Below are 9414 nucleotides of genomic sequence, written 5' to 3'. Positions count from 1 at the left end.
GGGGGGGGCTCAGTCAGCTTCCATCTCCTGCAGGACAAACTGAACTCTGGGAAACTTCATCCCATCATGACAGGATGGAGGAGTTTTCCCGCCCCCCCTTTTGCAGGTGTGCGTCATGCAGCAGGTCACACCTGCTCTTCTACAGCCTCTCTGCTTATTTTTAACACGCAATTAAAGAAACTTTTGTGGGCTGATGCTGTGTGTTGTTCTGTTTGTGACGAGCTGCAGGTTCATATGAAGACATCAGTTCACCTGTCACAGGTGAGACTGACGACTCTAACAACAGTCCTGACAGTGAGGCAGCATGAACAACAGCAGGTCCTGAGCCTGAAGCAGCTTAGTGGAACTCAGCCTTCAATTTATTTACACCTGGGAAAAAGGTCGACCTCTGACCAGGTGTTTCATAAAGAAACGTTACCTGTTGAACCAGTTAAACCTCGTTAACCCATTCTGTGAAACAGCTTTAACCAGATCTGACCATGGTTACCATGGTAATAAACCAGCTTCGTTATAGTTCGTCACTGATGAACGACGAAGGTTTAACATTGTTTATTGATAAATGTTTCTACAGTCAACACGTGGTTTTAACGCTCTGCAGTTACAGTTCGCTCTTTAACTGTCACAAATAAATGAAACAAACACCATAAAACTATTGATTAAATATTCAGCAGCTGATATGAAGGTATTTATAAAACACTGGATCTATACAGATGTTGTAATATCACTAAACTCTATAAAAGAATTTTACTTTCTGGAAAAATATTATCTCACGTCACTCATTTTACATTTTAAACATTCATTTTCCTGCTCTAATATTTGCGGTTTGTTTTTATCAGTCAATTTAAATCCTGGCTCAGTTTGTCAGGTTCATCTAATTCAGGCTTTTCACAATAAGAGACTTTCCCTCAGCGCTGTTTATTACACTGTTGATTTGACTTTGATTATTATTTTGCAGCAGAGACGTGTTGTCGTGCTTCAGCTCAGCAGGTTGTGAACTCGCTCGCTGAGAGCAGCTGTGACACAGACCCAACACCAGGTGGCAGACTTGACCCACAGTGTTGAACTGATGGGACTTTATTAGAAGGACAGAGACAGACGCTGAGACTTTAACCTGTCCCCAGGATCTGAGGAGAACCAGGACTGTGGTGGAGCAGGAGGTGAGGTCATGTCAGCTGATGATCTACAGTTTTTAAAGAGATGATCAAACATTATTCTTTTCAGCTGCACAGAAACTCGTTTTCCATCCCAAAGATTAAATATCTGTCAGTGACATAAACTGAAACTGAAGAAGCCGCATTGGGCAGTCGGAGGTCGGAGGTCAGAGGTCAGAGGTCGTCCTGTGATGAGGAACAGGTACATTTTTCTCTTTTCTAACTTTCAGTTTCACCTGAAGTTTGTAGGAACAGGAAGAGAAATAAAACAGTAGTAGATCATCAGTGATCTCAGTCGTGAACTTCAGACAGAACTAAACAGATTTGGTTTCACTTCTATAACTTTGTCAGGTCTGAACAGTGTTGAAAAAACCTGTTACTTACATCACCCACAATGCACCTTGACAGCAGACGGTTCGGTCAGAGGGTCGCTTGTGTTTAACTTCACTGTAGCATGCGGCTAATGTCACCTGGGCTTGAGCCACCTAACATGGGTGGAAATGTGTGGGTCCTCGGCCCGGGTCTGGTCCATATACCTCCACATCTGGGCCGATTCCAGCTGTTGTCCAGGACATTTACAGTGTGCTGAGGGATGATGTAACAGAACAGGTGGTCACACAGAGAGAAATCCTGGATCCACTAATACTAATGTCTGTTTATAGAAACCTGAGCTGCAACAGGTGCGTGTGCGTGTGTGCGTGTGCGCGTGTGTGCATGTGCGCGTGTGTGTGTGTGTGTGTGTGTGTGTGTGTGTGTGTGTGTGTGTTCGACTTTGCTGAATCCCACGTTTTCACCCCAACACAGAAACAACTGCTCACTGAGATTCACCCTCTCCTCCAGATAGATGCATGCAGGATGAGTAACTCACACACACACACACACACACACACACACACACACACAGAGTGTGTTTGTGCAGCCTGTCATCTGCTCTGTCATCTCTTCACACAGTTGTCCCTGGTGCAGGACAAACACACAGCTGGAGTCCCCTCTGCTACACACACACACACACACACACACACACACACACACACACAACCTATTTCTGTCCTCATCATCTCTCTCTGTTCTCTGATGATGTGAGGACTCCCTCCCTCACCAAAGGGTTTTTCAGAGGTCACTTCCTGTGCATCCTGCCATCAAGTCCAGCTCAGTCCTCGTCTGGATCCAGATCCAGTCTGCCGGCTCCTTCATCCTCCTCCCTCATACTTCAGCAACGTTGTGACACGTGTGTTTACATTATGTTTACTGATGAGATGAGGATGAAGAGAGAGAGAGAGAGGGAGGGAGAGAGAGAGAGAAATTTGTATTGTAAGTATTTTGAGAAGCAGAGCCAGAGGGTGAGATGAGTCACCCCTCCCTCCCAAATGCACAGGGCTCAATGGGGTCTCACACAGCCTGCACACATACACACACACATATATACACACATACACACACACACACACACACACACACACACACACACACAAACCCACAGGAGCTGCACTCTGTCAGCTGCCGGTGTGACGCCCATGAGTCATCAATTGTCATGTGACCATCTAATGGTGCATCACATGACCACGAAGCACAAATACTATATCTGTCCAGGTCACTGTGGTTTTTTACCGCAGCTGTTTGTAAGTTTTACTACTACTAACGTTAGCATTAGCATCTGTTTACTTTAAGACCTTCACCATCATTGTGTTTACAAGACAAGAGGTCATAATACGTCCCCTGAGCAGCTACTTCTGGACAGACTGGAGGCCAAAGTGACTCGGTATCGGAAAGTGATGTGACGAGGCTAGCTGGTTAGCATGCTAACTTCAGTAGAAGAAAAGACGTGACAGGCTCTGTCCAGAACATCCACTCGCCCACTTCACAGTGAATCATCTCTCTGTAGAGCTGTTTGAATTTATATCTATAGTTAACTACAAAAGTAGTACACTACATCAGTCACGCTAGACCATCATGCATTGGGGCCTGTCTCGTGAAAGTGCTGCCTTACAAGAACAGAGTTAATATTGTTTGAAATTGAAACATAAATAATGTGAAAGAGTGAGTGAGTGAGTGAGTGAGTGAGTGAGTGGATTATCTTTCTTCTAGACTGGTGAGTAAACAGCTGCTAATGCTAACGTTAGCTATGTAGCAATAGAAAAACTTACATATAGTTGCTTTAGACCATGATTATCATTCTGTTGAGGTGAATCCTCAGGGAAAACTTCTGACTGTGTTAAAAACACTCACACAGACGGCAGAACCATCATCTGTTTATCTTTATAGGTGAGACAGGAGGAGCATCACATCACACTCAGAGCTGTACGTCCTCATGAGGAAGCAGATGAGGTACAGATGTACTGACCTCTGACAGACCGGAGGCTGACTGTAGTTCAGCAAAGAGATGCTCATTTGAACCCTGGATGCTGTCACCATGGTGACCCGTTCTCTGACCTGTCCCACGGCGACACACAGCGGTCTGGCAGAGGTCTGGAGGCAGAACGGCGAACCACAATGACGTACTTCATGACGCCTGGCTCTGAGGCAGGTCTGGTTTCACAGTGAAGACATGAACCTGCTCCGCTTCCTGGTTTGGTCTCAGAGTCGTGGAGGCTGAGAGGATGGAGTGAGGTGTTCATGGTCTCTGTGTGTGTGTGTGTGTGTGTGTGTGTGTGTGTGTGTGTGTGTGTGTGTGTGTGTGTGTGTGTGTGCTGCTTTCACTTCCTGTGCCCTTGTTGAGTCTCCTTCAGTGGGTCAGAGAAACCAGTGGTAAATATTTGATCAATCAGTCAGAGCATCAATAAAGTACCACAGAACCTCAGGAACCGACCGATTGTTAAACTCCTCCCCCAAACAACGATTGTCCAATCACAGCACAGCAGGAAGTGCCCTGCAGCTTGAGAAAACACTTCCTCAATGTGACAACACATGAGCTACAAACGCTCACGTCACAAATGTTCTGCTCAGATTCTCCTGCGCCGACGAGACGACAGAGGTTCTGCTTAGAAAACAATGTTTGACCTTTTGGATAAATCTGGTGTCATCTGAGAAACATGCTGTGGAGAACTCCCATGATCCCACACTATCTCATGACGTCGCCAAACACTGTCTATTGTTACTGTTTTTAATTGAGAGACCCCTGAAGTTGCAGACTTTGTGTTTAAAGCTGAAATAATCAATACGACCAGCTGATGTTGAACCCACAGAGAATCATCAGCTGACTTTACAGTTTGTCTTCTCGTTGTTTTCTGGCGTTTACTGTAGGTGTTGGATCAGTGACAATGGAGCAGCTGATAGAGGAGACAGCACTGATACAAATAACCTCTGCTGTTGTAACGTGATGTGAGTTCTGGCTCTTTGAATCCATCACTAACAGAGCGTTTACAGCCCACAGCAAAGGCTTTACACAGCTATGACCCACATGGACTCACTGAACCCAGATCAGCATTTTGAGCCGCTTTGCAATAACTTACCCAGAGTTGGAAATATGTGCTACTGAACCACGAGCAGCACAAAACTCATCATTTATGTTAACTGCTCTGAGGGTCAGGAGCAGCTCTGCTGAAGGGGAAAGATAACTGAGCCAAAGTCTGACGTCTGAATCCAGATCCAGGCCTGAGGTCCTGACTCTGGAGGTAAAGTAACGGGAGACACTGGCCTCAGGTTCACCATGACCCAGATCTGTCTCGACAGCGCTGGTGGAGAGGAGGAGGACGGGCGATGGGTGAGGAGAAAGGAGAGCTGAGTAGAGTGTGAATTCATACTTCAGACTGTTTGCACTCAAACCTGTGTTAGCGACTATAAAACATTAAAGTAGAGCGCAAATTATACAACGACAATCAACTTTTTCTACGGAGTGAAAGTGAATCCGGACATGTGGTTACAGCTTGGTTCAGTGAACTGAAGACTTAAAGTACTTACAGTATCTTGTTTAACTACATCTGTCAAATAAATGTAGTGGAGTAGAAAGAACGATATGTCCCTCTGAAACGTAGGAGTGGAAGTACAGATTAAACTCCTGAATTCCTGAGTGAAAACAAAGATGGTGTCTGTTACAGAAGTTAATATCAAAAAATATAACAGACTAACTAAACCACCACAAACACACAAAGACTATTAACATGAAATAATAAATTCTATATTGATGTGAAAACGTGTCTCTGCAACAACTAATCCTCCATCGTCTCACTGCTCATGACTGAGCACCAGTGTTTGCTAACATTAGATCATACATGACATTTTATATTGGTGATGAAATGACAAGCTAACACTGGAAATGAAAGGGTGAGCTATCAGCTAGCTAACATTAGTTAGCTAAACTGTAGCTTAAGGCTAAAGCTAGAAACTAGCTAACATTAGTTAGCTAAACTGTAACTTAAGGCTAAAGCTAGAAACTAGCTAACATTAGTTAGCTAAACTGTAGCTTAAGGCTAAAGCTAGAAACTAGCTAACATTAGTTAGCTAAACTGTAAGGCTAAGGTTAGCTAGCTAGTGACTAGCTAACTTTATTGTTCATCTCTAGAAACTTGACACAATCTAATTCAGAAACTCTGAAGGTAATAAGTGTTTTAGCTACTGCTACTTGTCAGAGGTTAATAAGCTGTTTTTAAAGGTTGATGGAGAGTGAATTGAAAAGGTCTCAGAAGTCAAATATCTAATATATAACATACGTAATTTAATCACACTGATAACCGATCAGATTTCACCACTGCCTCATTTTTAAGAAACTGAATGTTTTAAGTTTTGATCATTTCATTAATAGATAATATTAAACTTATCCATACCTGTGACATAAAAATAAATATTAGAATTAAAAAAAGAACATAAACAAAGTACAAAAACAGAGTTTCATACTTTGTGTAAGGGTGTAATCGTAATTAAATAATAAATGTGGCAGTAAAAGGATCTTGGGTTTAAAACGCGGCTCAGTTGTGAACCCTCAGTGTGGACTCATTAAACAACTGGTCACTCTCTCCTGTGTCTGTAGGTCAGTGCTCTGATCTCTGCCTCATTTGCATGATAGGAGAGAAGTGCATGATGGTCCTGAGATTGTTGCCGTGACGACGCAGAGGAGAAGAGACATATGGCTCTTTGAGAGGATCCTCAGGGTGTCAGGATAGGTGGAAGCTCTCGCTGTGTGTGTGTGTGTGTGTGTGTGTGTGTGTGTGTGTGTGTGTATGTGTGTGTGTAAGGTAGGAAAACAGAGGGAGAGGACTGTTTTGGTGTCTTTGTTTAGCTGAGCCTCCTGACGCACAAGAAGAAATGTTTTTGTGTGTGCCCCCCCCCCCCGTATTGGAAAATAGCTGTTCGGGAACTCACAATTAAGGATGCTACACACTGAAACACACCTCAAACAATAGAAGATGAAGGCTGTGGAAATGAAATGTCTGAACACAGACACACAGTCAGGGTGTTTGTGTAGGAGGAAAGTTCCCACACTTCATTCGTGATGATTTTGTTGAAACGGCTGAGACTCTGCCGCAGTTGGACACTAAACAATGACTTTCCTATACATCTAAAATAGCGCTGTCACTGCTGCCTCCTGACAGTCCGCCTTAACTAAACCCTCAGAAACGGGCTTCTTTCTAACCGTCATACAAACACATGTGCTGCTGCTGAAGCCTGTGTTTGTGAAGCAGAACATGTGCCGCCCTCAGACGTAGAGAGCAGCTGGAGGCAGCATCAAACATTCATGAGAGAGATGGAAAGACTGTGAAGGACAGAGTGGACCCAGAGAGAGAGAGGGAGGGAGAGGAGAGGGAGGGAGGATATGTATTTTATTGTATTACGTATTGTTTTGCATGTATGTATTCTAATATTCTGTAAACTGCTTTGGCAAGAACATGTTTTTGTTCATGCCAATAAAGCTATTTGAATTGAAAAAATTGAATTGAGAGAGAGAGAGAGAGAGAGAGAGAGAGAGAGAGAGAGAGAGAGAGAGAGAGAGAGAGAGAGAGAGAGAGGGAGAGGGAGAGAGAGAGAGCCTGTAAAGGTTAATGGGATTTCTCTGCATTAATGTCTGTGCAGGTCAGTGTCTGTGTATCTGGTGGTGGGCTGAGGTGAGCTGTGATCGACTCTCTGTCATCAGTGATGCTCCTGCTCCTGCAGCTGCTGCTCAGACACTGGTCTCTTACAGTAACGGCTGACAGTCAGTGTGTTGTCGTACTTTCATCAGGAAGCTCAGAGCTGATCAAACCTGGAAACTTAAGAAAAGAGAACCTGTGAACCTCCCTGCGTCCAGGAGATTCACCCCGGGCATGTGAATGAGGGGAAGCAGCTTCCACAGTGAGTGAACTGAGAGAAACAGAGTGTAAATAAAGTCCTAACTCCCAGCTAATCTAAAAATGGACAAAGAGGCGGAGCATGTGTGGAGCTGAGACTTCGGTGCATGCATACGCTCACCCACCTGTTACTCAAATAGGCCACGCCCTCAATTATTCATAGATGGAAACAGGTGAGTTATATAAACAGGTGTCATGAAGGAGGAAATTAGCTGTAGAGACTAAAACAGTTTTTGTACCAGGCTGTAAACATGTTTATTTCTGCTGTAAAGTTGGACATTTTAACATGGGAGTCTATGGGGACTGACTCACTGTTGGAGCCAGACTCTAGTGGTCGTTAGAGGAACTGCAGGTTTTGTTTTTCAGACCTGGAGCTTGGTTTCAGTCTGAGGGCGGTCAGGTGACCCATCAGTTGAAATGACATCTCAGGTGTGATTGAAAACCTGCTCTCTCTGTGGGAATGAACCAGCTGAGCAGAAATAAAGGTGTTTTTTGGTGCTTGTTGTAGTTTTACAGCAGGAGAGAAAGCTAAACAATCACTATCAGCATTTTAAATTATATTCAATCTCTTTCATTTTTCTTATAATTAATTTTAGCCTCATTTTCTATCAAGTTTGCTTCAGAAATTAAAGGGTTACTGTCCAAAAACCATGAGAACAGAGTTCTTCATAACTTCATAACAGAGGATCAGTGTTGATTGGACGGCCCACAGTTCATCACTGTATTGTAGAGTATTTCTGTCACAGCTAACAAGCTAGCAGAAACAACTTGGAGCTAACTGTGAGATTAGCTGTTGCTAATTTGAGGAACTAATTACATTAAGACAACATGAAGTCCTTTGTGACTGTCCACATCTTTATAAACAAGCTTAATGGAAGTGACACACCTTCTCTACAGCTCCTCTGATTGGTCCACACACAAATAGTAGATTTACATTTACTGAGATGACAGCAGAAAACATCCTCTTCAGTTTTAATTATCATTAATTAATTTAGCCTTAAGTTCTAACTTTGCATTTTTTAATTTTACCGTCACATATTTTCTGACAGATTTTCTCTCCAGATTTTCCATCAAGTTCACGTGTTGTTAATAATATCCAGGTGTTCAGTCTCTCCTCACACACATTAATCTGTTGCTTCTGTCTGAGGGACCAAAGGACACGAGTGGACAATAAACCCAGACCACATCATGCTGGTCGTGATGTGCTGGACTTTGATCAAGAGAGTCTTGAAGTGAAACCTGTGACCTTGGATCCACAGGCCCAGAGAAGGAGGATTGAGGTCAGCTCTGTTTGTGTGTGTGTGTGTGTGGGGGGGGTTGTGTGTGTGTGTGTGTATGTGTGTGTGTGTGTGTGTGTGTGTGCAGCAGAGAGAGGAACATCTTAGAAAGTTAGGGCGATTAGCCGCGTTAGCGTCTGTGCTAATACTGGCCCATATCTGCCATTGATCCTCATCAGCGCATATGTTCCCAGAAAGGGAAGCAGTGATGCTCTTACTGACCGCGGTAAAGCTGTGTGTATTTACAGTGTGGACGCTTCTTTATCTGTCAGCCTTGTGTGGCACAGTAGCAGGACTAATGCTAATACTGGTCCTGGTCCTGGTCGTGGACAGGACCCGTACCTGTCTCTACCAGGTACCTGAGTCTCTAAAGGACGAGTTCAGAGGTGATGATGATGATAAATGTTCTTACAAATCAGTTGTGACTGGGACCAGTACGTAGCATGGCCTGTGTTATTACAGAAATAAAGTGTGTGTGTGTGTGTGTGTGTGTGTGTGTGTGTGTGTGTGTGTGGTATATTAGTCCAGATGGTGAAGGGAGGCCTTGTTGAGCCCGGTCTGTTCTGGCGTCTCTCTCCCTCCATCTGCTCGTGCTCACTGGAGTCTCCAGCTCTGCAGTAGCGGGGCAGTTATTAGCCAGCTGGGTCTCAGGGATGACAGTAATTAAGAGATGAGATGGACTCACTCAGTCCTCCAGGAGTTGGCAGACTGCTGCAACATCCCGACCCC

The sequence above is a fragment of the Seriola lalandi genome, unplaced genomic scaffold (assembly GCF_002814215.2).
Source record: "Seriola lalandi dorsalis isolate HSWRI2012SDOR001 ecotype SW California unplaced genomic scaffold, Sedor1 jcf7180002054683, whole genome shotgun sequence".
Taxonomy (NCBI): domain Eukaryota; kingdom Metazoa; phylum Chordata; class Actinopteri; order Carangiformes; family Carangidae; genus Seriola; species Seriola lalandi.
The sequence above is the reverse complement of the archived record's forward strand: the minus strand, read 5'-3'. Positions refer to the sequence as shown.